Here is a 6,457-nt window from a genome sequence, read left to right on the forward strand (position 1 = left end):
TAATATAGCCCATAATAAAGTGGTCAGGATTATGACCATTTTGGTCAGATAGAGGTCACAATTATGACCAACTGGTCATATGGTGGTTAGAGAAAGACTCCATAAAAAATTCAACCAAATTTTTCAACCAGTTTGCGACTGACATCTTTTCAACCAGATTCTGCCCACTGGGTCACCTGATAAGTATGCGTGCATGAGCATTGCAAAATAAGTTGACATGTTATTCAATCATTTCACCCACACCGCTTGCGCTCGTGTATGCGTAACCAAGAGTTAAAATAGAACTTGGTTTTATTTGAGGCGCTGCAAGTCCCCTCCTTATTGGATAGCAAGTCCACTCCTTACTGGATATCAGGAAGATACAAAGCCACATGGATGCTTGAAAGACAATCAAGGAGAGATTCATTAAAGATAAACTAAACTAAAAATGTACTTTTTCCCTCTTTTATCTGTGGATTAATCGTTGGAGTAGAGAAGCACAGCTTTGTATGACTCCAGGTCAAAATTCTACAAAGAACCAGCTAAACAGAGGACCATATGCATGTCAGGTTAAATAACCACCCAATTTACATCTTCCAGGTAAATGTATGGACATTTGCTTTCTGGCCCGGGCGTCAGTCAAACTGCAGTACCGAAGCAAGACTAAAGAAGCAGTCGAAACAGTGCTTCTAGACGGGAACCCGAGCCCCTTGGTGTGGATCACGGATGGACAACTCCAGTGTGTTAGCTAGGGCTGGGGCAAATGTGTGACACCCTACAGGCCCCGGAGGACTGAAGTTTCCCCATCCCTGAAATAGATGATTGTTGCGACTGTCAGTGAAAAGTAGAAGCCAAGCCTGGCATATTGCAATATTTCAAAATACAATCGCGGGAAAACATAGTTCAGAATGCAAATGGCTAGAGGAAAAATGGTAAAGAGAAGACAATGGAAATACCTATTCCTCTTCTCAACTTAATTTAGCGAACAGTGGGCTATAGCCTATCATACTGGCACCATGCAGCAAACCGCATTGGTCATATCCCCGGTGAGCACTCATATTCATTCTATATCATTGTTGGGTCAGTGCCACATAAAAGTTTGTTTTTGGATGGACATCATACTGTATTTGTGTCTCCCCTTCTCGTCAACCTATTATAGGGACCAGACAATGTCGTTTTTATAGATATGTTTGTCAGTGTCAGCAGAGTAGGCTTCCCTGTAATCAGTGGAGGCTGGTGACTAGAACCATTTAGGAGGATGGGAGACCCACAGTATAGGGGCGGAATGCACAGAGATGTCAAAGAGTATTTCAAAAATAGTCAAAGACTAATTCTTTTAAACTAAAGCATTTAATAAAGACATTTAAAATACAATATTATGGGGAATAGGAATGAGAGGTCGTCTTACACCATTTTGGAAAGGGATCACAGCAGTGATTGAATGACGGTATGTGGCATGAGTTGAGGTGTTCAGAGGCTTGACCAATGCAGGACAGGATTTGACTGGGAAGACAAAAAAATATACAAGACGACACACAATACAGTTAGACAAAAGAGCTAAGAATGAGTTAGTCCAAGCAAGGAGTAAAATCATTGATATGTAATAATGTGACTGTGTAAGTGATTGACTCTACATGCAGTAATGAGAGAAAATTGATAGGGTACTCACAGTGCTTGGAGGGGAAACATTCAATGTGCCAGTGGATGAGCAGGCACATGAGACTTGGCTTCAGTTCATGCCAAAAGAAAGTTGACAATGGTAGTGGAGGGGACTTAGCTGTAAATAAAAATGGCAGATACATTCCATTACAGCAGCGCCATCATAGATTTGGACAACGAGTTTCTCTATGAACTTTTTTATTTTTTATTTCACCTTTATTTAACCAGGTAGGCTAGTTGAGAACAAGTTCTCATTTACAACTGCGACCTGGCCAAGATAAAACATAGCAGTGTGAACAGAAAACAACACAGAGTTACACATGGAGTAAACAATAAACAAGTCAGTAACACAGTAGAAAAAAAAGAAAGAGTCTATATACATTGTGTGCAAAAGGCATGAGGAGGTAGGCGAATAATTACAATTTAGCAGATTAACACTGGAGTGATAAATGATCAGATGGTCATGTGCAGGTAGAGATACTGGTGTGCAAAAGAGCAGAAAAGTAAATAAAAACAGTATGGGGATGAGGTAGGTGAATTGGGTGGGCTATTTACCGATGGACTATGTACAGCTGCAGCGATTGGTTAGCTGCTCAGATAGCAGATGTTTAAAGTTGGTGAGGGAGATAAAAGTATCCAACTTATACTCAGACATCTCAAAATTCATAAATTCAAACACAGATTGCGCATCTCGCCCACTTGACACATTAAAGTAGCCCAAGAAACGTTCCAGAATAAAGCCCTGACCATCCACATACCTGAAGATAACTGACAACTGCAAGCAAACTGGTGCAGGTCCCAGAGCGGTGGGGCAATTTTTAACAGTTGAGGAGACTGAAAAATTATCTCGTTTTCATCCGATACAGCATGTCAGATTCCTAATGTTTAGGTGTAGCCTAGGCTGCTGCAACATCTATGTCATGCATTTTTGCTTGTGTCTGTCCGGAGTGATTATGTGTTATCCTCTTTGCTAAATAAATACCGGAAGAAAGTGGAAAGCCTACCTGAGCGCACGCGAAAAAAAGTCCTGGGTCAACTTCTCTGTAATATAACTTTTAATGGACGAGACGATGGAAGCAATCAAATCATTCGGAATGGTTTTCAACATCCCAGAAAAGACAGTCGAAAGTTCCATATGTTCAGCAAGTAAAGCATCATAATGTGCAATTACCTCTGCAAGCTCTTGTTAACGGAACTTTTCATATCGTAGTGTCCACCTAAAATAAAATTATTGCATTCCCTGCTTTTGTTTTTTCGTTTTTCTGAACCATCAATGTTCTTCATGTAGGGCTGGGCGATATGGCCAAAATGTAATTTTTAACCAAATGTTGCAATTGCGATTTAGATCAAAACACTTGGGTGAACTTTTGGAATCATGGAAATAGAATGTCTATTCTTATTCTATTGTTAGAATATAAATAATAGTGGCCACTTTGAATACAGTGTTGTTTGACATGACAACGAATGAAAATGCCATGGACGAGTTATTGTGACAGGTTAGGAACAAAAGTGATGTTCAGTGTTTCCTAGGGGACCATATAATCTTTGCCTACATTAAATCTTTATTCATGTAGCCAACATATTCATGCTTCGCCTATTCCTCTTTGATTTAGAAGATACTGTTGCATAAACTACATGCTGATTTAGGCCTAACAGGCTGTATTAGCTAGCAGCGTTTGCTCTGACTCGGTACTTGTATTAGCCAGCTAACACAATTTAGCTTAACTTGCTAAGAAAATAAAAACTAGCTGTTTGCAGATGTAAGACACACAAACTAATATTATAATTATAGAACGCTTGTGGATTTATACTAAGATAAAATTGGAAACAACATCGTTGTCATCAACATTGTTGCATGTGCTGCATTGACCATGCAGACTGACTGAAAGTGTCTCGTGGTCAAGCAACAACAAATGCGCTCCTTGAGTGACGGGGTGGGACTAGGTCAATGTGGTAAGCGGCATGGAGAGAAGGAGGAGGCTCAAGTAACGGAGTAAACTATTTTAAATGGACGTTACACACGGCGTATCACATTTAACAAACCAAACATTCAAATACCGTTATAGAAGGTAAAGTCAAAACCCAAACCGGTCCGCGCATCAATACCGGTATATAGTAAATTACTTTATACCGCCCAGCCCTATCTTCAGGTCATTGCACCCACCCACCTTTCAACCAAGGCTCAGACTTTCCAAAAAGCAGGTAAGACCAGCAGTACAGGCCGCCTGATGAAAGGATCCCTGTTCAACAGCTATACTTTTGATTCGAGTTAGTGTTGAACGCCCTCACCTTTTCATGTCATAATAAAACTGATCTATAACGACACAAGGCGAGACCCAGATGCAGACACGGGAAGCAGATGGTTTGAGCTCTGATATTTATTATACTCCTCAAGGGGTTGGCAAAAGGCAGGTTGGGGACAGGTAAGAGTTCATAACCAGGTCAGAGTCCAAAACAGTACAGGGTGGCAGGCAGGGGGGCTCAGAGTCAGGACAGGCAAGGGTCAAAACCAGGAGGATGAGAAAAAAGAGAGATTGGGGAAAACCAGGAGCTAGGAGAAAACTGCTGGTTGATTTGACAAACAAGACAAACACAGGCATAAATACACGGGATAATGGAGAAGATGGGCGACACCTGGAAGGGGGTGGAGACAAGCACAAGGACAGGTGAAACAGATCTGTGTGTGACAAAAACAGTGTATTTTAATAAATTATTTGGTGACATATGAATATATTTAGTATAGTTTTAATGTTTCACAATTTTATTTTTATGAAATTTCACTGAGGAGGATGGTCCTCCCCATCCTCCTCTGAGGAGCCTCCACTGCCTGTAATGTGTTCAGTAGCGGGGCGTGGGTAAAATCACGCACCTTTCTCTATAGCTATAGAGAAAGGTGCAGCGTTTTTGTCCTCATTATATAAATGCTTGAATCTTAAAATGATTAAATCTTTAAAAAGGTATAAGTAAGGTAATACAGTAGATGTGTTTTCTCTGCCCTAAGGACCCTGTCACATCCTGATCTGTTTTACCTGTCTTTGTGCTTGTCTCCACCCCCTCCAGGTGTCACCCATCTTCCCATTATCCCCTGTGTATTTATACCTGAGTTCTATGTTTGTCTGTTGCCAGTTCGTCTAGTCAGGTCTTACCAGTGGTCTTTCCCGCCTTCCTGTTGCGCTACTTCTGTTTCCTAGTTTTTCCTGGTTCTGACCATTCTGCCTGCTGTCCTGTACCTGCCTGACTCTGACCTGATCACGAACCTTTGCCTTCCCTGTGTTATTAATAAATACTCTGAGAACTGTACTATCTGCCTCCCATGTCTGCATCTGGGTCATATCCTAAGTTGTGATAGACCCAATGTATTTCAGCACCCATCTGGACCAGGATGGAGAGTCAAGTTGCAGTATTTCCATTGAATAGGATGTAGTGAATGGACATGTAAAAAATAAAAAATAAATCAGTTGTAGCCTATTTGACATGGAAGTTCACTGTCACCCTATATCCATTCGCTTTGCTGTTACTGTTTCCTGTGGAGAGGCCAATGTTACATGTTGTTGGTGAGTGGGGCCATAAATAGACTGCTGCAGAAAGATCGCACAGCATAAATTGGGCTCCATCTTTTGGCATAGTAGTGGAATTACTGAAGATGTCCAATAATGCTTTCTTGTTTAGGGTTTTATATCTCTGGCATATGTTGGGTTTTATGTGTTAAAATCAAGCTTTATTTATAGACAGACATGGAATGCAATACAATGTGCATTACAGGAAAAAATGAATAAAAACAAGGAAAAAAGAAACTGAGATATTTACTACGCAAACACAAGAGGATAAACTAAAGAATGAGTCCCTCTGTATCAGCCTCAGAGAGAAATGGTCGCACAGTGGCAATGTTCCTCAGGTGGTAAAAAGCTAATTTGGTCACATTCCTAATGTGTGATTCAAAATTGACTTCAGTCTAAAATAACACCTAGGTTTTTTTTACCAGGTGTTTTATCTTTATTGCTTGTGAATTAAAATATGTGGCCAGATTCTCTCTCTGTGCTTTGGCTCCAACAATAAGTACCTCAGTCTTGTCTTGATTTAGCTGCTGGAAGTTATGATCCATCAAAGTAATTCAATCACTAATACAGTCTAATAATTTATCCATGGAGCTAAAATCCTTTGGTGACACGGAAATGAAAAGTTGTGTGTCAGCTGCATAACAGTCATAATCAATGCTGTGCTTTCTGATAATGCTGCCAAGGTGTAACATAATGTAATGAAACTGGCAGGGAGCAGGTCTCGAACCCTCAACTTTCCAGCCCACTATCAACTGTGGCACAAAAGCAAGTGGCAGTCGATATCCGTGCTTATAAAACCAGGGTCGTTACAATATATAAACTGAACAGTACCGGACCCAAAACCGTGTTGCCACGACATTAGATAGGGTGTAAAAACTATTAATTAAATGCAGCAAGCTGCCAAATTGATGAGCTGCAATGACATACAGATGACATGAGTGAGAGGCAAAGTCCAATAGAATCAAACTGAGTAGCAATATGCCGATGAGCAAAATGGTCGACTGATCCCTTTATTTGGTAATTTAATGTATTTAATAATATATATACAAAACAAATTAAATATGTAGCTAATTTGTCCACATTTAGCTCGATGTTTCATCAGGCCAGACACTGTCATCAAAAACAGTACAGTGCCGGCATCGCTGATGAAACTCACGTGAGAATTTTCACCGCTTTTTCAAAATGACCTTCAAAAGCCCAGTGGTGTGTGATGCCCCGGTCTGGGCATGATTTTGTTTTAGCATAATTTATTGTGTTAAATA

The sequence above is a fragment of the Oncorhynchus masou genome, chromosome 32 (genome assembly GCF_036934945.1).
Source record: "Oncorhynchus masou masou isolate Uvic2021 chromosome 32, UVic_Omas_1.1, whole genome shotgun sequence".
NCBI classification, from domain to species: domain Eukaryota; kingdom Metazoa; phylum Chordata; class Actinopteri; order Salmoniformes; family Salmonidae; genus Oncorhynchus; species Oncorhynchus masou.